The 22,337-nt window shown below is 44.3% G+C and overlaps 1 protein-coding gene across 3 annotated transcripts in view; it reads right to left on the reverse strand.

The window, feature by feature from the left end:
• Positions 1-22,337, reverse strand: part of hao2 (hydroxyacid oxidase 2 (long chain)) — a 68,593-nt gene that overhangs the window by 29,779 nt on the left and 16,477 nt on the right. Inside the window, exons 1-3 of one of the 3 annotated variants that reach the window (XM_068040764.1) lie at positions 8,960-9,058; positions 7,897-7,929; positions 4,389-4,515 (exon numbers count right to left, since the gene is read on the reverse strand). The gene's annotated coding sequence lies outside the window, so the exon portion shown is untranslated. Of the gene's footprint in view, positions 1-4,388; positions 4,516-7,896; positions 7,930-8,959; positions 9,062-22,337 lie in introns of those variants that run through there. The other 2 variants (XM_068040766.1, XM_068040765.1) reach the window with 2 other exon arrangements.

Consider the following 22,337-nt stretch of genomic DNA (forward strand, 5'->3'; position numbering starts at 1 on the left):
ATTCCGACTGTCACTTCCCCGTTGACAAACTTACTCTGTAGGTAAATTAAACAGAGGGAACTTTCAAGCATTTGCCAGTAAGCCCTTTAACTAATACCATGGTATTTGTTCTGCTTTCCAGTGGCATGTCTGTCAGTTTGGCTGCCAGCAGATATACCCATCTCTCTCTCTGTGCAGGTACTCCTTACATCCCCATCTGACCAGCTACCACTGAAACTCACTCTCATCGTATTGCAATGTCACATCCATCTCTCAAAATGACCCTCCAGAAATGTTGCCCTTCCATCCTCTCAAAACATTCCACTTCTCACACTCACAGGTCTCTTCTTGCTCTCCTGCAGGAGATGAAAGCAGAGAACACCAGGGAAAGGCAGAGAACCAGGGGGTGGTCCTCCAGTCATCTCTACCTTGACAGCTGCAGAGGAGGTGATGGAAATAAGCTGAGTCTCAGCATGCCTGGCCACTGGAGATGGAGTTCTCCCAGCTATCTAATGACAGAATTAAATATCACACAGCCACTTTGCATGCAACACTCACTCATGTTGACTTGATGTCAGCAGGCAATGAAAAATGAAAATGTGCACAAGATGCCTTAGAACCTTCTCACCTTGTCAGTACTAATTCGTGTTTTTCATCTCCAAAGGCCCTTCAAACATCCTTCAGGAGGCGGTGTGGAAAGAGGACAAAGAGTCCTCAGAGGAAGTCACTCACTCTGAGGATGCACTGTCACAGGAATCATGTGAACCCTCAACCAGCTCTGATACAAACACCCGAGTGGGACTGCCAAGATAGGTAGTTAGGTTGTCACAAACTGTATCACATACCACAAGTGAGCAAGAACAGGTGGTGGAAGCAGAGAAAGAAGTGGAGAGTCCCTATCGGAGGGGACAGAACCCTCCACGCTCTGCTCAACTGGACGCAGATGCTGAGCTTTGGGAGCCATCGACAAAGAGGACTATTCTGGAGCAGCAACAGAAGATGTGTGGTTCAGTCAGCCTTTCCAGTCGAACTGCATATGACAGGAGAGAGATTGGAGGAATCTGTCTCCAGCATGAATTCCATGATATTTCAGGGCTTTGCACTGATGTCCACCTGCATGGAGCTTCAGACGTGGTAGTGCTTGCTGCCCTTACCAATGACCTGCACACTCAGAATGCTACCTTACTGAGGATTGAAGAAAACCTCATTGTGACTGTTCAGCACCTCACTGAAGTGCAGCAAAGTGCTCTCCAGCACTTGGCTAGCAGGTGAGCCATGAGAGGAAAGCTGGAGAAAGGGGATATGGGAGTCGGGTCTCTGCTCAAAGTGCGTCTATTTCTGACCCCTTGCACCCACCCCACCTGCCGCACCCCCCCCCCCCCCACCCCTCCCCGGTTCAGAGCCCACATGCTGCCTCTTGTCCTGATGGTCGAGTCTGCCAAGTGCAGGTGGGCTCTGGTGGGGCCCTCATGGGATCAAAACCCAGAGGATGTCAGCCAAGAACCTCTGAGAAGTCAGAGCTGGGATATGAGTGGGCCTGGCTCGATCTCTACTGAAGCCACAGGGGTTGCACCTTGTTGGAGTAGTAGAAAAAAGAAGAAAAGGATTTTGTAGTTGCACAAGGGTACTCCTGGGTGTTTGGCAGTATTGCATTGTCATATTTCTGTTTCAACTTTATGAACCATAAAATTAATTTCACTGCTCCATTGTCCCATCTTCCCCATTTTTGCCTGTCACTTGTCAAATGGCTTTCTGCCTTGTGAAGAATGGTAAGAGTTAAGGATGACTGCTTTGTGCTGGGGGTTCGGGAGATAGTGTAGGTTCAGAATTGGTGTGACAGATGGCTGCATTGCCTCAGATTAACTGAAGTGTGCCTGAATCAGACAGTCCCAGGCATCCCTGGCTGTAATGTGTGTGGCTACAGGTGCCCTCGCCACATCAGGTTCTTCCTCGTCCTCCTGTTGCTCCCTCTTCTCCTTTTGGATGCGACATTAAAAGGAGCTCCTGTATAAGGTCCCCCCACCAAGCTGAACTGAGAGGCTGGATCCATGGGAAACCCCTTGAACTGTATCGGGAAAATTTTGTGTGCTGTAAAATGTAAAAATATATCTGGCACGACAAATGAAATGGAAGGGTTGTGAGGCAACTCATGATTGTATTGAAGGAAACGGACCTCCTTTGCACTGTTTGTAATTTTTGACTTGGTGCTGTTTGAAACTGTTTGGTAATGTACTTTTTACAGATTTTTATGAATAAAGTATATTTTGGAAATAAAAAAAAATTAAAAGGAGCTCCTGTCTGAACTCTCAGGTGGATGCAATAGATCCCATGGCACTATTTTGAAGAAATGCAAGGGAGTTAGAGGCCTGCTTTAGGTCAGGAAAAAGAACCTGACACAAACCCGACCGAACCATAGCAGGCCTGAGCCCAACCCGGCCCGAGTCCCTCTGATTTTGCCCTGAGTCCAACCCCACCTGAACCCACCCCGACTCTGCCCGACCTGAGCCCGTCCCGACCATCCCTTTACTTATCTTCCTGACACCGAACCTGCAGCGTATGCGCAATGACGTCATAGAGACGTCACTCGCTCACTGTGCAGTCTCAGTTTCGTCCCGGACTCCCAGCTCAGGTAACTTTTTTATTTTTAATACTTACCAGCAGAGCACTTACCGTGTGTGTCCGGCCCAACCCGACTTGACCTGGGCCCGACCCGACCCAAACCCGACACATGGCGTCGGGTCTCGTCGGGTTTGGGTCAGGTAGCAGGCCTCTAAGGGGAGTTATCCCTGGTGTCCCGGTCAATATTTATCCCTTAAGCAACATCACTAAAAATAAAGACAGATTATCTAGTCACTATCACATCACTGCTTGTGGAAGCTTGTTGTGCACAAATTGAATGACTTGTTTCCTACATTACAGTGACTGTAATTCAAAAGTACGTCATTGGTTGTAAAGCGCTTTGAGACTTCTGAGGTCATGAAAGGTTCTATATAAAGTGCAAGTCTTTTTTTTGCTCCAAAGAGGCAGAGTACTCATCACACTCCTCCTTTTGGGCTTTAGTACTTAATGCTGCTATACAAGGCGCAGCAGACTACTACCATTTTGGAAACACTGGCTGGTGCATACTGAACGGCTCCCCACATCTGTCCAGCCACCTGAATCAGGTTTTCAGCATCCCGATGGCTTGCTCAATTATGTTCTGTTATCCCTTTCTGTTAGTGTTTGGGCTCTTCACAGGTGTCATCAGCCACATATTCAGAGGGTGGCCCTTGTCTCCAAGGAGCCATCCACTGGCTTTGCTTTGAGGTGTGAATATCTCTGAGAGTTTTGACTGGTGCAGAATGAACACATCATGGCAGCTCCCTGGGAACCATGCACAGACATGGTGATCTTTCAGTGGTTGTAGACCAGCTGAACATTGATGGAGTGGATGTTGATGAAATCTTCTGTGTGATCTTGGGGTCCTTAGTTTGCCACACATGTGCTGTTGATGACTCCCTGGACCTTTGGGAAGCCAGCGAGAGCAGCAAATCAGAACGCCCGCTCATTCGGACGAGGCTCACCATTAGCAAAGTGCACAAAAGTGCCAGTCCTGGCAAACATGGCATTAGTCACCTGTGAGATGCACTTATGGGGAGTAGATTGCAAGATTCTACAAATATCAACAGCAGATCCCTGGAAGGAGCCAGGGCTGTGCTGACCTTGATTGCCGCTGTCAATGCATGCCCACCTGGTCTGCTTGGAAAGGAGCCTTCTTCCAGGAGGTTGAAAACGTCAGCAACTACCTGACAAGAAACTCTGAGTGCCATGAGGCACTGGTGCTCAGTCATGTCCAGGAAACTTATCCTCTGCCTGTATACCCTGTGTTCAGGATACTGCCTCCTGTGAGCTCGACCTTCATTCTCATTCCCTCTGTCCTATGGAGTGACAAGTGATTGCAGGGAAGGCTGCTTCTGCTCCTGCTGCTGATTCTGCTCCTCCTGCTGCTGCCGGTGCTGGTGCTGTTTCACTCGTTTCACATCTGAACTCCAAGATAGAGCTGCATAAGCAGCACCAATGCTGATCTGAAGGTTGACAGCTGCAGATCAAAATCAAAAAAAATCTAAGGTAGTAGAAATAACTTCAAAGTATGGAAAATCACCTCCAAAGTAGTGAAAGCACACTCTCAGAACAAATCCTGTGAGCAAAAGCCTTTCGCTTAGACAAGGAAGCAGGTGTCAGATCTCAGTATTTAAAACATTTCTTGCCTGTCAATTGCTCAGACCTGTCAAATCCCACTGTCCTCTTGCCATGTTTTCCCAGCAAGTTCCAAGAAGCCCGAAAAAACCCATGTGCACACTGTCAAATTTAGAATCCTGGATTAAAAGAGCTGCTCATGATCATTTTACATAATTAAATTGCAGACCCACCTGTCCCACGGGGGTTTCCCACACACTTCAGATCACGCTCAGGTTAAAGGCAGAAGTTGGCGGGTCCTGATAGCTTCCCGACACACCGGCAGTTTCGGCTGTTTTAACCTGTTGCTTGCACAGAAACCTATAAATCATTACAGGTTAAAACTTCCCCCATGGAGTCCAAACCAGGAAGTTTAAAGCAGAAAATATAAATTAGATTTAAATGATATACAGAAAGAGAAATAAAGAATGGGAAATACAGATGGAATTAAGGGAGGGAGATAAAAGAGGCACAGAGAAAAAGTTAAAAAAATTCTAAAAATCTCCACCACTAATTTTCTTCTGACGGAATGAGACTCCACATTTGAGAAATTATTTTTTCAGGGCCAGAGAGGATGTTCATCAGTAACTATCACTTATCACACCATTAAAAACTCACTTAATCCTGAATACACAAACCTTAACTTTTCCAGCTAACTTTAGTGTAGAACTATTGGGCAAGTACAGCAAGTTCACACTATTGCTGTCATATCAATGACGAGTTTATCGGTGAGGACTGTAACAGCGCACCCTTGGAGGAGCAGGGATTTTCTGACAGCACCTTCTGGATTTCCACGTTTAAGTGCGTGCATGTGGCTACCAAAAATTGTTGTCCAATTTAGCCCGTAATGCCGGTGAGTATTGATCGCCTCACCATTATTATTATGGCAAAATCTGGGTCATTTTGTTATGAACATGGGTAGTAAGATCTGTTGAATGGGAAGGAGATCTAGGTGTTACAATATCTGAGTCTTGAAAGGTTAGGGCTGCAAGAATATAGCAAAAGCAAATAGACTATTAAGATGTACCTTTACAACATTCCAATATAATACAAAATGTGCTACTCTGGTTTACACTTCCACCTTTTATAAGACCTTGGATAGCCTTCATCTAAATATTGAGTCCAGTTTTGGTCGCCTCACATGGTTGGTGGTATAGGGGTCTTGTGGAAGATTTAGAGGAGCATCATTAGATTGATAATCAGTGTAAAAGCTCCAAGTTACCACAATACACTTAGAAAGGTCTTTTTATTTTAGAAAAGTTTAAATTTCAGGGAGATTAGATTGAGATCTTCAAAATAATGAAATGAATTATTTTGCATTAAAAAAATAGAAAAGTAATTCTTCAGTAATTAACACACTTTTATTGGGTTTCAATTCTGGTAATGAAAACATGGAACTTTCATATTATTTATTAATTTATTAGGCCATAATGTAATTTAACATGGCATCTAACAATGTTTGCTGTCAGTTAGACTTGCCCTTGCATGTTTAGATTTCTAGATATTGTTACGACCAGGTGAGAAAGGTGTCTAGGGGTCCCTTTCAGCCTTCACCTGGTCTAACTGTAACAGGGTTTAATTTTAAACACACCGTGTTTTGAGCTCCCCCTTGGTGAATCCTTGTTCACCTGCTTTCCAATTATAAGGCAAAGAAATGAGCACAAACAGGCTTTCTTAGGTTTAAAAAGGAAAAGTGAAATTTATTAAACTTAAATTTAAACTCTAATTCGGTTAACGCCTACGGATACATGATGCGCCGCAGCTAGCAAGCACATGCGATACACACACATGCAAATAGGGACAGAAAAGAGCATAAGAAAAATAAAGTGAAAAGGTTTGAGGCAATCTCTGAAGGGTTTGTTATGGTTCTTCGAGCTCAATGTAGAGTCCTTTTGTAGGTTGATCTTGCTTTTCGTTGGGGCGCAGTATTCTTCTTAAACCTTGTTCACTGTAGGAGACTTTTCTTTTTTGGGGTTCATGTGTCTTCAGTGGTTTTCAGTTCCGTGAGAAAGAGATGGGAGCAGGCAGAAGAGAGGTCTTCTCAGCTCAGGAACAAACAGCTTTCTGAGTTCAAATTCTCTGTGGCAAGTTTAAAAAAAACTGCAACAGCCAGTTAGTCATGTGACCAGCTGGCATAATCAGTCCTGGCCCTTGTGAATTGTCTTGTCCTAGAAGACCTTAGAATGTCCCCTGTACACACAATACCTGGTGATCAAAGGCCCATCGTAGGTTAAATTGGAGCAGGGAATAGCCCCTTTATCCTTTTAAGTACTGTCTGTCAATATCCAAAAGTGTCTTTCCAGCCAGTCTGGCAGCCCTTGTAATAGGTCTTCTTTTCTTCTTAGCAACAATTTGAAACTTAATGTCCATGTGGGGGAGGTGGGGGGTCTGCATGACAATATTTTGCATGGTGCTGAAAGCGCGTGTTGATAACGTCTCAGTGAGGGAAGCCAGGCATCTGGGACCTGAGTGAATAGGGCAACAACTATGTATTTCCTTAACCAATCAGATTGAAGGATTGTGAAATTAACAGCACAAGGACTGAGGAGGAAGTGTCAATTAGAGTGGATGATTTCAATGTTAAATCAGATACAGAAGGAGAAATAAAGAGAGGGAAAGAAAAATTAGATTAAGAGAGACAGAGAGAAAATGAGACACAAATGTAAAGTGAAAAAAATTATAAATGAATAGTTTCACGTTTTTAAAATCTCCAACAATTAAAACCTGAAGGAATGAGACTCTATAATAGTAATTTTCAGTGCCAGAGAGATTGTTTAGCAGTAGCTAAGACTTATTACATTGTTAAAAGGCTACATAAACTGAAATAGACACAACATAACTTTCTCTGCTGAGTTTAGTTCATATTTACTGCACAAGTACAAGAATGTCACAACATTCGATGTATTTCAGTGGTATTTTCAATGCTGTTTCCATGAAGCCAACAATGGAGCAGTGCAACTCCGTTGGCAGCTTTCGAATATTTGAGTTTAATCACACAGCTGCTGCTTGCCTGAAGTTGCTGTACTGCTTGTGTATAAATAACTGAGACTGAGTGCCATTAGCCTCGTTGTTATTTTGACAGCAAATTATGCCCAATGTATTTTTATTTACTTTTATTATATGTCAACTACATAGTTTAAAATATAAGGCTCCAGCAGGCAGCATTGAAAGTCTCTTGCAGCAGCAAACATTCTAAGAGAAAAGATACAAACATGCTCTAAAGTCTAGAAAGGCAGCAATTTGCATTAACTTATTAACTTACTTAATCAATCACTCAATGGATTCTGAGAGCCAGAACAGAAACTTATCACTTCATTTCACTGGCTATTTAATGAACTGTAATGGGTCAATTTTACAAGTTAGTACATAAATCATGCAGGCTGCTGACCTCCTTGTTCAAATTCCTGATTTGCACTTTGGTCACACAAAGCTCTGTGCTAAGAGTGCTAACTTATAAAATGTAACACTGTAGGTGAAACAGGCAAGTCGATAACTGCTTCTTCTACATTGTGTCCATTCATTGGTTGCTTTACTAGCAGACAAGCTATTTAACTGCTGCAATGTAGTATTATTAAACACAGCTGTACTGACCATTTAACTGGCTCAAACTTAGACTGGTGGTAAATAATACTATCAAAAATAGCTAATTACTCTGTTTTTGCTTAAATGTAATGGCCGCCAATCAAAATAGCAAGTACTCACGATTTTACATTGGCTGATTTATTCCAATGTGAACTTGAAAATGGGAATGAGAGAAAAACAGTCACAATGTACTTGCAATAATGTCCATTTCACACATTTTTAATAACTCAATTGCATGTGGCCTGCAGTTGCTAAGTGAATGTAACCATGTGCCATCTCAGCCAGAAGGGTGTTCCTGTGGTCCATTTTGGGCTTGACAGGGGTGGGATTTCTAGTGGGACCTGGAAAACCTCAGTCTTTGTCTGAAATCTCACCTGCTACTGATATGTGCACAGGCGTGGTGGGCATAAAGTCCTTCCAGCCAAAAGACAATGCCTGACATTGGAGGTGACAGGGCCAAGTGGAGGGAATTCCTCACACTAGCCTCCCCACCACTGAGTGACCTGCATGTAAGGTTGAAACCGGCATAAAGTTGAGTCAGTAGTGTAATTGGGGCCCACCTAGGGGTCCTGGCCTGATTCCAGGCTTGAATCCTCACAGAGATTCTGATACAGCATAGTTCTTTTTGACCCCCTGATAAACGAGGTCGAATCGGTCTTTCTTAATAAAATTTTAGGGCTGTTGATGCTGGTTTAGTGCCATGCCCTCATGCCGAATCGGGGTAGAGTTGGTGCTTGAGTGGTCATAATTCTGTACAAGTACAATAAAAGACATGCAGTAAAGCTGCTATATAGTGAGGTGAAAGAGCCACTTGCTTTGTGCATATGTTCACTATGGAATAGCTATAAATGATTTAAAAAAAAACTAATCTGCTTAGCTCTTCAAACAGCCTCAGACATGCTGGATTCTTTTCAACAATCAGTGTAATTATATTTTTAAATAGGAATGAGTGTCACTCCAAATGAATGATACCTTACAGGTCTATTTGAGGAAAAGAACGAACATGCAGTAAACAAGTAATAAATAAAATCAAAATGCTCAAACACTTTCTTGTTGCAGATATTGTCAGTTTACATCCTGTAAATATATATATGTTTATGAATAATCATGCATCTAATATCATTGGTTCTGGCTGCTAATAAAGAAGTATCTGCACTTAACTGAGCGTTTAGAAAAACAATACCTTCACTCACTGCAAGGGCAATAAATTTGGCTTTAAACCAGCACTTTAGCCAAAATCTGACTTGATGGAAGAAAGCTCCAACCTCTGCTGCTCTACTAGTCTGTTAATTAGATTTCCACTGCATGGACAGAGACAGTGGAAGAATTCAGCAAGCTAAGCATAGTCCTGCTATCATCTAAAAATCTTTCGATAAAACAGGAAGAAGAAAACACAGGACATTCCTTAGGGTCCTAGTGCCTGTCTGGTAACTAATGCTGCCCCATTTTTGTTCCTGCTGACTTCACTGTGACCATTCTAAAAAAACAAAAAATAAAAATTCAACAAAAATATTTTAAAGATATAATTAATGCATTCCATATCTTTAATATTCAGTTAGAGATATCTTAAATTGAATTGCCCAATCAAGGCAATTTTAAGTGGCATTGGAATCAGCAAACTTTATTTGCATGTTCCTTCCTAACTGCAGCCTGACCACATGTTATCAGGTCAATGATTAATCAATAGGCATTTGTGAAACTATTCCATAGCAATGCGGATTCAATGGGTTGAACCTTAGCTCCCAAAAATGGGTGGGTTGGGTTGTGTTACAGGTTAGGGGCGGCACAGTGGTTAGCACCGCAGCCTCACAGCTCCAGCGACCCGGGTTTGATTCTGGGTACTGCCTGTGCGGAGTTTGCAAGTTCTCCCTGTGACTATGTGGGTTTCTGCCGGGTGCTCTGCTTTCCTCCCACAGCCAAAGACTTGCAGGTTGATAGGTAAATTGGCCATTGTAAATTGACCCTAGTATGGGTAGGGGGAAGGTGGGGATGTGGTAGGAAAATAGGATTAATGTAGGAATAGTATAAATGGGTGGCTTTTGGTCAGCACAGACTTGGTGGGCCAAAGGGCCTGTTTCAGTGCTGTATCTCTAAATAAAAAGAATGCAAAGAATTTGGAACAGGAACCAAAATTGACTCGAACCTGCCCACATCTGGCTTTAATGGTGGCAAGATGAGGGACTGGCAAACAACCGACTCGCGGGAAGTGGAACCACAGGTGGCCAGGTTTCCTATGCCTGACACCCGTCCCATTCTACCTCTCCTCACACCTGTCCCATTCTATCTCCCCTCACACCCGTCCCATTCTACCTCTCCTCACACCCTTCCCATTCTACCTCACCTCACACCTGTCCCATTCTCCCTCTCCTCACACATGCCCCATTCTACCTTTCCTCCTGTGCTCTCTTCTCCTCCAATTACACTTTTCCTCTCTCTTGTGCTCTTTACTCCTCCAATTGCAGATTCCCTCTCTCCCACACTGGTGGCTTTTTCAATCACAGCTGCACATTTCTCTGCTCTCTCTTTTGGAGTTGGGGTTTGATGCTCAGCTCCATCCCCCACTCCATCTCACTGTTGTGAGTGGCCTGTTTATTTCAATCCACGATACATTTCAGATTGTCGCACAGCTGTGCATGTGCGCACCTTATAGGGAACTTTGGTCAAAAAGGAAATGATATAAAGGAAGGTGTAAAGAATGGAACTTTGGGGTACTCCTGGGTGGTCATGTGAAAGAGGAAGGAAAAAGTTGGCGAAAATGAGACAGGTAAGAGCGGAACCAATCAAGAGCAGCCCCATATAGATGGTCTATGGAGGAGGTAATGGAGGAGGATGGAATGGTCAACCATGCCAAAAAGCTGCGGATAGGTCATAGGTGAATAACACACTATGCCCGCCAAATTCGGATGCATAGTGCCCATATTTTCAATGCAGTGGGTGCTGTTTCGGGTCCAAAACGGTCTCAAAGAACAAGGAACAAAGAAAATTACAACACAGGAACAGGCCCTTCGGCCCTCCAAGCCTGCGCCGATCCAGATCCTCTATCTAAACATGTCGCCTATTTTCTAAGGGTCTGTATCTCTTTGCTTCCTGCCCATTCATGTATCTGTCTAGATACATCTTAAAAGACGCTATCGTGCCCGCGTCTACCACCTCCGCTGGCAACGCGTTCCAGGCACCCACCACCCTCTGCGTAAAGAACTTTCCACGCATATCCCCCCTAAACTTTTCCCCTCTCACTTTGAACTCGTGACCCCTTGTAATTGAATCCCCCACTCTGGGAAAAAGCTTCTTGCTATCCACCCTGTCTATACCTCTCATGATTTTGTACACCTCAATCAGGTCCCCTCTCAACCTCCGTCTTTCTAATGAAAATAATCCTAATCTACTCAACCTCTCTTCATAGCTAGCGCCCTCCATACCAGGCAACATCCTGGTGAACCTCCTCTGCACCCTCTCCAAAGCATCTACATCCTTTTGGTAATGTGGCGACCAGAATTGCACGCAGTATTCCAAATATGGCCGAACCAAAGTCTTATACAACTGTAACATGACCTGCCAACCCTTGTACTCAATACCCCGTCCGACGAAGGAAAGCATGCCGTATGCCTTCTTGACCACTCTATTGACCTGCGTTGCCACCTTCAGGGAACAATGGACCTGAACACCCAAATCTCTCTGTACATCAATTTTCCCCAGGACTTCTCCACACTGCACGTGCACACTTATGGTGCTGGCCGCACTGGACACCATTTTGGTGAGGGTGTTAGTGGGGGGACAGGGAGTGTGCACCCGTAAGTGTGCAGAATAGGCAGATCATGATGTCAGTCAGCGTGTAATGCTGATTTGACTGTCGCAGTGCCATTTTCAACCTCAATGCTCCAGCTAATGCCCTCTCTTAACCTTGCATACTGAACATGTGTTCAGCAGCAGGAAGACCATCCCTTCCATAGTGCTATTTAAAGGGATCATAAACCACTTTCAGGTTGGTTGCTGATTGATTTTTAAAAAATTTGTTCCTGGGATATGGGCGTCGCTGGCTAGGCCAGCATTTATTACCCATCCCTAACTGCCCTTAAGAAGGTGGTGGTGAACTGCCTTCTTGAACCACTGTAGTCCAGTGGGGTAGGTACACCAACAGTGCTGTTAAGAAGGGAGTTCAAGGATTTTGGCCCAGCAGCAGTGAGGGAAAAGCGATATAGTTCCGTCAGGATGGTGTGTGACTTGGAGGGGAACTTGCCGGTGTGGTGTTCCCATACATCTGCTGCCCTTGTCCTTCTAGGTGGTAGAGATCGAGGGTTTGGAAGGTGCTGTCGAAGGAGCCTTGGTGCGTTGTTGCGGTGCAACTTGTAGATGGTACACACTGCTGCCACTGTGCGTCGGTGGTGGAGGGAGTGAATGTTTGTGGATGGGGTGCCAGTCAAGTGGGCTGCTTTGTCCTGGATGGTGTCGAGCATCTTGAGCGTTGTTGGAGCTGCACCCATCCAGGCAAGTGGAGAGTATTCCATCACACTCCTGACTGGTGCCTTTTAGATGGTGGACAGGCTTTGGGGAGTCAGGAGTTGAGTTACTCTCCCCAGGATTCCTAGCCTCTGACCTGCTCTTGTAGCCAAAGTATTTATATGGTTACTCCAGTTCAGTTTCTGGTCAATGGTAACCTCCAGGACAGTTGATAATGGGGGATTCAGCGATGGTAATGCTGTTGAATGTCAAGGGGAGATGGTTAGATTCTCTCTTGTTGGAGATGGTCATTGCCTGGCACTTGTGTGGCGCGAATGTTACTTGCCACTTATCAGTCCAAACCTGGATATTGTCCAGGTCTTGCTGCATTTCTACATGGACTGTTTCAGTATCTGAGGAGTTGCAAATGATGCTGAACATTGTGCAATCATCAGCGAACATCCCCACTTCTGACTTTATGATGGAAGGAAGGTCATTCATGAAGCAGCTGAAGATGGTTGGGTCTAGGATACTACCCTGAGGAACTGCTGCAGTGATGACCTGCTTTTTGTGTACAGGACATACCTGGGCAATTTTTCACATTGCCGGGTAGATGCCAGTGTTGTAGCCGTACTGAAACAGCTTGGCTGCGGGCGTGGAAAGTTCTGGAGCACAGGGCTTCAGTACTATTGCTGGAATGTTGTCAGGGCCCAAAGCTTTTGCCGTATCCAGTACCTTCAGTTATTTCTTGATATCACACGGAGTGAATCAAATTGGCTGGAGACTGGCATCTGTGATGCTGGGGACTGATTTCTACTGGCTGCTGTTGAAATAATAGAAACGTTTGTTGGTTTACACTGCTCATTAAAGTTGATGAAATCTATTGCGAATGGTGTGGCATGTGCTGAAGAGCTCAGTTGTGCATTGATCACTTGTCCCCAGACATGGGTGCAATATAAACTCCATATCCACCCAGGGTCTTCAGGGAGCAATTCTCCTATCTCAACCTCAGTGAGGGAGATCATCGAAATCTGTCACCTGTTGTGGCCTGAACTGCAGCATCGGAGAAGGGTGAGGACTATATTGTCAGTGGTGCGAAGGTGCCAGTGGGCAAGAACTTATATGTGTCAGGCTTCTTCCAGGCTGGAGCAGGCGATATTTACAACATCTCATAGTTTGCCATGCATTGCTGTATAAGGGAGATCTGTATGCAAAGACAGCTGAATATATTTCATTCTCTCTTGCCAGAGAGAAGCAGGCAGAGCAAGCATGTGGCTTTGCCAGAACTCCATGCTTTCACATGGTGCAGGGTGCCATTAACTACACACACATCACTTTGTGGGTGCCTCATGTAAATTCTATACAGATTCTATACTATTCCATACAGAAGTCAACTATTCACCTTTATGCATTTCCTTTGCCTGTCCTAGTGCTCCAATGCAGTGCTACCCCAATGGCTGCAGCACGGCGAGCAAAAGCATGCTGACTTTCAGTGGGGAGACTGCAGATGGACTCATGGGACAACCTCGAGCAGCTCTAGGCCCAGAAGGCCCAGCTTTGGAGTGCAACAACTCGGCCTGGTCGGCAGCAGTCTGGTTTGGCTGGCTGACAGGCAACAGCAAGAGCACCAATGGAGGGGCAGTGGTGGGAGGGTGAATGCTGTCATCCTGGTAGAGGACAGCAGGTTCCTGCTCCACAGAGCCACTGCTGCTCCCCTTGGGTTGCACTTCAGTAATCCTAGTAATGTGTTGGAGGACAGATTGCTGAACCTTTGTGAGATGCTGCGAGCCCCTTTGAGCATTGGTATCCACAGCCATGATAGCAGCAGTCTGAGCATTTATGGCAGCAAACTGAGCTTACATGACTTTGGAGTCGACCACCATTTCCACATTGGAAAAGATGGGCTCCAAGTTCTGCGCAAAGCTTTGTGCCAAGTTTGTGTCGGACTTCTCCATGCTCCAAGGCAGTGACTCCAGGCTTTCTGGCAGGCCTGCCAATGCATCAAGCATTTCAGTGTGTGCATACCTAGCAGCCTTTTTCTGAAGGCCACCCCATCAAAGTTCTTATATGACTCCCCTGCAGCAAAACTTATTTGTGGCTTCACCCTCCAGCGAGCTGACACCGGTGCTATCCTTGTTTCCCCTGCCTCCAGGCCACTCGTGCCTGGTGTCTCCAAATGTGCTGATCTCACCTCCAAGATACCCCATAAAGTATGCACAGTATCAACATCTGAGCAGGTGGATATGAGTGTGAAAGCAAGTTACGCTGTTTTTTCCTCAACACTGTCTTCCAGTTTTCACCTTCTTCTCTTCCACTACTACCTGTCCTGGTTACAGTTCCTGGGTATCTGAAAGGCAAAATTCACAAGGGTTGGGTTGTGGTAAAGTGATGGGGGGAAAGTAAGAGGTGAATGCAGCACAGCAGCAGCTTGTAAATCAGCTTGTGGGATGAGGGGTAAGTGGGATGTGAGAAGGGGGATTAGGTATGAGCATACCATCATCTCTGATGGGGTCAGTTCTACCACGGGCCATGGCCTCAGTAATGGTTGTTCCAATGATGGTGCGCACAGTCTGCACTAAGTGCTGCTTGAGTGCAGAGTGTGAAGCCGGGAGTTTGGTAAATGAAGGAGTTCAGTGAAGAGGGGAACTATAATTTAATTAAGAAAAATAAATTTTTAATTAACACAATAAAGAATGGCAAGACAGGTGATGTGTCATGGCTACAGCATGTGGGAGCTCCTGGATGCCACTGCAATCCATGGGAACCACATCTGCAGTAAGTGTCTGCGGCTTGAGAAGCTTCGAATCAGAGTTAGCGAGCTACAGATATTGCGATGCATCAGGGAGGGGGAAAGCTACCTGAACATTTTGTTCCAGAAGTCAGTCACAACTCTTAGGATTGGGTCATCTGATTTGGTCAGTGGACAGGGACAGGAGGGTGTGAATGCGAGTCAGGAAGGTAAGGGGATCAAGAACATGGGAGTGAAGGACCTCAGCCCTTGCAATTGAGCAACAAGTTCACAGTTCTTGCAGCCTGTATAGACCAAAGCAAGGGCTGTCATGTGGATGAGCAGACTGACCATGGCATCATGGCACAGGAAGCCATTCAAAGTGGGGGGATGTTATGACCAGGTGAGAAAGAGGTCTAGGGTTCCCTTTCAGCCTTCACCTGGTCTTACCATAACAGGGCATTATTTTAAACACATCATTTTTTTTAGCCCCCCCACTTTGGTGAATGCTTGTTCACTAACATCCAATTATAAGGCAAAGATATTGGCCAAACAGATTTTCTTAGGTTTAAAGAAAAAAGGTTGAAATTTATTCAACTTAAACTTAAATTCTAATTCAGTTAACGCCTACGGATACACGATGCATCCATGCTAACATGCATATGTAATACACACATGCAGATGGAGACAGAAAAGAGCAGACGAAAAATAAAGTGGAAAAGTTTGAGGCAATCTCTGAGAAGGGTTTTTGCTACGGTTCTTCAGGCTCACTTTAGAGTCCCTGATTGTAGGTAGATCTTACTTTTCATTGGGGCCCAGTATTAAACCTTGTTTAATGTAGGAGATTTTTCTCTCTTGGGGTTCATATGTCTTCAGTGGATTTGGAGTTCCATGAGAAAAAGAGCGAGAGTCAGACAGGAGAGGTCTTCTTCAGTCCAGGAGCATACTGCAGTCTCTCAGTGCAAACTGTTTGTACAATTCAGAAAAACCCAGGTTGCCAAGCAGGTTGGTCATGTGACTAGCTGTTCTGACCACATCTGTTTGTGGATTCGCTGGTCTTAGCTGATCCTCTTACACACAATACCTGATGCTCAAAGCCCATTGTGGGTTAAACTGGAGCAGGGAATTGCCCCTTTGTCCTTCCAAGCACTGGCTGTTGGTATGCAAAATTGTTTTTCCAGCCAAAGGCCTGGTGATTCTTTTCAACAAGTCCTTTCTTCATTCAGCAACAGTTTGAAATTTAATGTCCATATGGCAAAATTAATATGCCTCATTCTTGGCAGATGGGGGTCTAGCATGACACCTACACACCCAGCAGAATGAAATGCGATTTAAGAAAAGTACATTTCATTAAAAGGGTCGAGAGAAAATATAAGATACAGAAGAAAAACATGCATTTCTCAAATTAATTCCCATTAATTCATAAATCCTAAAACTTATTTCAACCTGTCTTTTCTTGGTAGCAGTGTTGCTTTAAACTGCCTTTTTTGGTATTCCAATAAACATGTGGTTCTTTGGGGAAGCTTTCCTTCAGTTTTCCCATTTCCATGACGGCCTAGGGTCTTTGTTCCTGTTGAGGTCTGTAAAGGTGGGGGGGAGCAGTGAGATTTAATTAGCCCTAAGTTGGAATTTTCTTTTTCCCAGGAGAGTCAGTAGTGGGCAGGTCTATCCTGAACTCTCTTTCAGTGCTTTGCTGAGCCATGCAAAGGCTTTTGACTTCAGGGTATGGGTGGTTCTCTTTCTTTCTGACTGTGGGGGAGGATTCTTTGCTAATCTCCCAATTGTCCTCTGGGACACTCCTGCCTGCAGGTATTTGTACAGACTCTACTGTACTCCCCTGTGGCACTTCAACTAGGCGAGGCATCACCCTCACAGTTTCTCTGCCCGCTAGAGCTCTTTCTTTGTCTCTGTAGGTTCCTGTAAATGCTGTTAGCAACTCTGGTGGGGTGCTTCTAGAGTCTGCATTTACATAGGAGGATGTGGGGTCTAACTTTTCACATTTTTCGGGGTTGGCTGACTGGACAGTAGAGGTTTTCATCCGGGATTCCTCCCAGACTTCCTTTAACCTGCCCTCTTGGTCACCTTTCTAACCTTTTGCCAGCCTTGTGCCTGCCTGTCTTTTTTTATTATCGGCAGGGGCCCCTTACAGTTCACCAGCCCTCAGCTGGAGGGTCCTCCTAACACCGGTACAGGACTTAGGGGTGCAGGTTTCACTGTAGGTTGGGGTTTCCCCTCAACCTGGCACATGTAGCAACTCCTGCAGTACTCCACTATATCTTTGTGGAGTTCTGGCCAGTCAAACTGCTGTCTTATGTGGTCTTTGGTCTTTTGTATACCGGCATGTACAGCCACTGTAGTCTCGCGGGCCCTTCTTAATATTTCTCTCTGGTACCTGTGTGGCATCACTAACTGGTGAACTACTGTCCACTCCTTGCACTCAGATCTGTGAAGAGAACTCCATTTCCTCATCAGTACCTCATTCTTTAAATAATACCAATCAGGGACTCCCTCTGCTTCACTTTCAGACTGGGCAGCCTGTGCTAACTCTTGCAATACTGGGTTAGCTCGCTGAGCCTCAGCTAGGGAAAATCCATTTGATTCATTCCCTGGGTCTCCTAACTTTCCAAAAAAAAGTCTCAGATAGACAGACCTGGTCATCTGTCTGCAGTGCCAATGCAGTCTCCTTTGGGGGAGCTGGTTTGATCAAGGCCTGATCCACTACACATTCAGGGAAACTGCAGGGGTTCCGTCTCTGCCACTGCCCTGTCTCTCTGACCTCCTGTGGTATTTCTTTCACTACTGGGGCGGCTAACACCTTCACCCTGCCAAATCATTACCTAGGAGCAGGTCAACCCCATTCACAGGCAAACTAGGGACAATCCCTACGGTCTCCGATCCCGAAACTAGGTTGCACTCCATGTGCACCCGGTGTACAGGTACAGGCATACACTGCCCTCCAATACCATTCACCACCATTCTGGTGTTCACTGCACTCTGTGGGGGAAAGGTCAAGCCTTTTCCAAGTAGAAGGGATCTAGTGGCCCCTGTGTCCTTGAGAATTACTATGAGTTTGCTTGTCCCACTCGAGGGATATGGGGTTACTTTCCCTTCAGACACAAAACCCTGATAACCTTCAGGAATCCTATTAAATTTTCCTGTACTTGCAGCTGTAAACTTTCTGGGTCTCACTCTTACTGCAGTTAAAGCCATAGCTTATTCTGCTGTGCTTTCCATCAGGTTCGCTTCTTCACAGAGCAGAAGTGCCTTGATTAACCCTAGAGGTTTTCCCTTTAATTTCCAGCAGTGAGCTTTTAAATGCCCTGCTTTATTACAAAGGAAGCACACAAGTCTCCAGGTCTCACTCTTGCTCACAGCACCTTCTTTTTTGGCTAGAAGAGGGCCCTCTGTGTCTCCTGCTTTCCTTTCTCTCCCAGGACTGCTTGGGTTCCTAGCACCTTTCCACCTTCTGTCCCTTTCAGGTTTGTGGGGGTGACTAGGAATGATTCTCCCCTGGGAAACCGACTTATAAATGAAAGCAAACTCATCAGCCAGAACAGCTGCTTGCTGGGCTCTCTGGAACCGCTACTCCTCTACATGAGTCTTTATGGAGAGTGGAAGAGAGTGTTTAAATTCTTCTAACAGAATTACTTCTCTGAGATTCTCATAGCTGAGCTGTATTTTAAGAGCCCTCAGCCACTGATCAAAAGCCAGATGCTTACTTGTTTCAAACTCCAGATAAGTTTGATTAGCTTGCTTTTTGAGGATTCTAAACTTTTGGCGATAGGCTTTCAGTACTAATTCATAAGCCCCGAGGATATTTAATGAACTCTCATCTGGCAACAGGGCATAAATCTCATGGACTTTTCCAGTTAGCTTGCTTTGTAATAAAAGAGACCAGGTCTCAGCTGGTCATTTTACCTGCCTTGCCAGTTTCTCAAAGGACACAAAAATCTTCTACATTTTCCTCATTGAATTGTGGGATTAGTTGAGTGAGTTTTAACAAATCTGTACCCAGCCCTGAACTACACTTCTCCATATTGGCCATGCTTCCACTGGGGTTACTCTGTCATCCCCTAGCTAATTCAAGCTACTTCAGCTCTCTCTCTTTGCATTTCTTCCAGAATGTTCTTTCTCTCTCCCTCGCCTGTCTCTCTTTTTCTTCACGCTCCTTCTGGAAGGCTCTTTCTTTCTCCCTCTCCTGCCCCCCTCTCTCTTTTTCTCTTTCCTCAAATTCAAGTTTCCTCTGTTCCTATTGTATCTTTGCTAACAATACCCTGTCTGGGTCTGCTTCTAACCCTGTTTCTGCTTCTTCAAATTCAAGGGAAAAATGGTTAGTTACTAGTTTTAGGAGTTCTAGCCTTCTAGCCTTGGCACGGACAGTGAGCTCAGTTCTTCCATAGACAGTGCTTTTAACTTATCCCAAGTTACTTCACTCTGACTTGGAGAGCTACTAGCTTCAGTTACAGACATGTCAGTATTCAATCACACACAACCACAAGAAAACCTGTATTGAAATTTTGCTCTTTTTTGATTGGGAACAATTTGGCTTCCCACTTCCAATTTCTCTCATTCGTCTGTGGGTCAATCCTGGACGAGCCCCCAAATTTCTGTTACAACCAGATGAAAAAGGGGTCTAGGGTTCCCTTTCAGCCTTCACCTGGTGTTACCGTAACAGGGTTTAATTTTAAACACACCTTTTTTTAGCTCCCGCTTGCTGAATCCTTGTTCACTAACTTCCAATTATAAGGCAAAGTAACTACCCAAACAGGCTTTCTTAGGTTTAAAGAAAAAAGGTTGAAATTTATTAAACTTAAACTTAAACTCTAATTCAGTTAACGCCTATGGATACATGACTCTCTGGATTATTACCTGAGCCACAAGCAAATTGGCATAGGGTACATAAGATTAGAGAGATGAAGGCGTGGCTCAAAGATTGGTGTGGGAGAAGTGGGTTCCGGCAGAGTACTGGGGAAAGTGGGAGCTGTACTGTTGGGACAGACTTCACCTGAACCCTGCTGGGACCAATGTTCTAGTGAATTGTATAACTAGGGAAGTAGACAGAGCTTTAAACTAAATAGAGGCGGGAATGGATCATGTCGGGGAAGATTGAGTAAATTAAAGGGAAATGATAAGGCAATAGATCAAGGTAGCAATAAAGGTAATGATAATCAGAGTATGGCAGGAAGTGATAGTGATTGCAAACTTAAGAGTGTGCCAGCAGTTTACAAAAACAGCAGAAAAACTGAATTAAGGGTTCTGTATCTGAATGTCCACAACATTCGCAATAAAACAGATGAATTGTCAGCTCAAATAGAAATTCATATGTATGACCTGATCACCATTACAGAGACGTGGCTACAAGAAAACGAAAGCTGGGACCTGAATATCCAAGGTACATGACATTCAGGAAGGAAAGGAAGCTGGGAAAAGGTGGTGGGGTAGCTCTGTTAATTAAAGAGGGCATGAGATGACCTTAGTTATAAAGATCAAGACACAGAATCAGTTTGGGTGGAACTAAGAAACAGCAAGGGGCAGAAAACATTGGTGGGAGTTGTTTATAGGCCATCAAACAGCAGTAGTAGTGTACGTCACTGTATAAATCAGGAAATCAGAGGTTTGTATAACAAGAGCAATTTAGTAATCATGGGGGATTTCAATCTACATATAGACTGGATTAACTCAATTAGTACTAATGTTGTGGAGGACAAATTAGTGGAATGTATATGAGATGGTTTTCTAGAGCAGTACGTTGAGGAACCAACTAGGGAATGGGATGCTTTAGATCTAGTATTGTGCAATGAAAAAGGGCTAATTAATAATCTTGTTGTAAAGGAGCCTTTAGGAAAGAGTGACCATAATATAATAGAAATTTACATTAAGTTTGAAAGTGACGTAGTTCAATCAGAAACTAGGGTCTTAAATCTAAGCAAAGGAAACTAGAATGTATTAGGGGCAAATTGGTTATGGTGGATTAGGAAACGACATTAAAAGGTATAATGGTAGACAGGTGATGGTGACCATTTAAAGAGCTAATACATAATTTACAAAAAAATACATTCCTTTACTGCACAAAAACCCAGCAAGAAAAATTTTCCAACTGTGGCTAACAAAAGAAATGAAGGATTGTATTAGATCAAAGGAAGAGGCATATAAAGTTGCCAAAATATGGTAAGAATGAGGAATGGGAGCATTTTAGAAATTGGCAAAGGAGGACCAAGAAAAAGATTAAGAAAGGGAAAATAGAATATGAGAATAAACTAGCGAGAAAAATAATAGCGGACTGTAAAAGCTTCTATATGTATGTAAAAAGGAAAATATTAGCAAAAACAAATGTGGGTCCATTACAAGCGGTGTCAGGAGAATTCATATTGGGGAATAAGGAAATGGCAAGAATCTAAGCAATTACTTGGCGTCTATCTTCACGGAGGAAAATATTAAAAACCTCCCAGAAATAATGAAGAATCAAGAGAATAGTATAAACGAGGAACTGGAAGATTTTAATATTAGTAAAAAAAAAAAGTACTAGAGAAATTAATGGGACTTATAATAGATAATTCCCTGGACCTGATGATGTACATTCCAGAGTGTTGAAAGATGTGGCTGTAGAGATAGTAGATGCATTAATGGTCATCTTTCAAACATCTATAGACTTTGGAATGGTTCCTGCAGATTGGAAGGTGGCAAATGTAATCCCACTATTTAAGAAAGGAGGGACAGAAAAAACAGGGACCTGTTAGCCTAACATCAGTCATAGGGAAATGCTAGAATCTAAAATAAATGATTTGATAACAGGACACTTAGAAAATAATGGTAGGATTGGGCAGAGTCAACATGGATTTAGATTAGATTAGAGATACAGCACTGAAACAGGCCCTTCGGCCCACCGAGTCTGTGCCAACCATCAACCATCCATTTATACTAATCCTACACTGGGGAGCAGTACCCCAGGACATGCGCGATGCCAACATCATCACCCTCTATAAAAACAAAGGTGACCGCGGTGACTGCAACAACTACCGTGGAATCTCCCTGCTCAGCATAGTGGGGAAAGTCTTTGCTCGAGTCGCTCTGAACAGGCTCCAGAAGCTGGCCGAGCGCGTCTACCCTGAGGCACAGTGTGGCTTTCGTGCAGAGAGATCGACTATTGACATGCTGTTCTCCCTTCGTCAGATACAGGAGAAATGCCGTGAACAACAGATGCCCCTCTACATTGCTTTCATTGATCTCACCAAAGCCTTTGACCTCGTCAGCAGACGTGGTCTCTTCAGACTACTAGAAAAGATCGGATGTCCACCAAAGCTACTAAGTATCATCACCTCATTCCATGACAATATGAAAGGCACAATTCAACATGGTGGCTCCTCATCAGAGCCCTTTCCTATCCTGAGTGGTGTGA

Source organism: Heterodontus francisci, chromosome 10 (genome assembly GCF_036365525.1).
Source record: "Heterodontus francisci isolate sHetFra1 chromosome 10, sHetFra1.hap1, whole genome shotgun sequence".
In the NCBI taxonomy this organism is placed as follows: Eukaryota; Metazoa; Chordata; class Chondrichthyes; order Heterodontiformes; family Heterodontidae; genus Heterodontus; species Heterodontus francisci.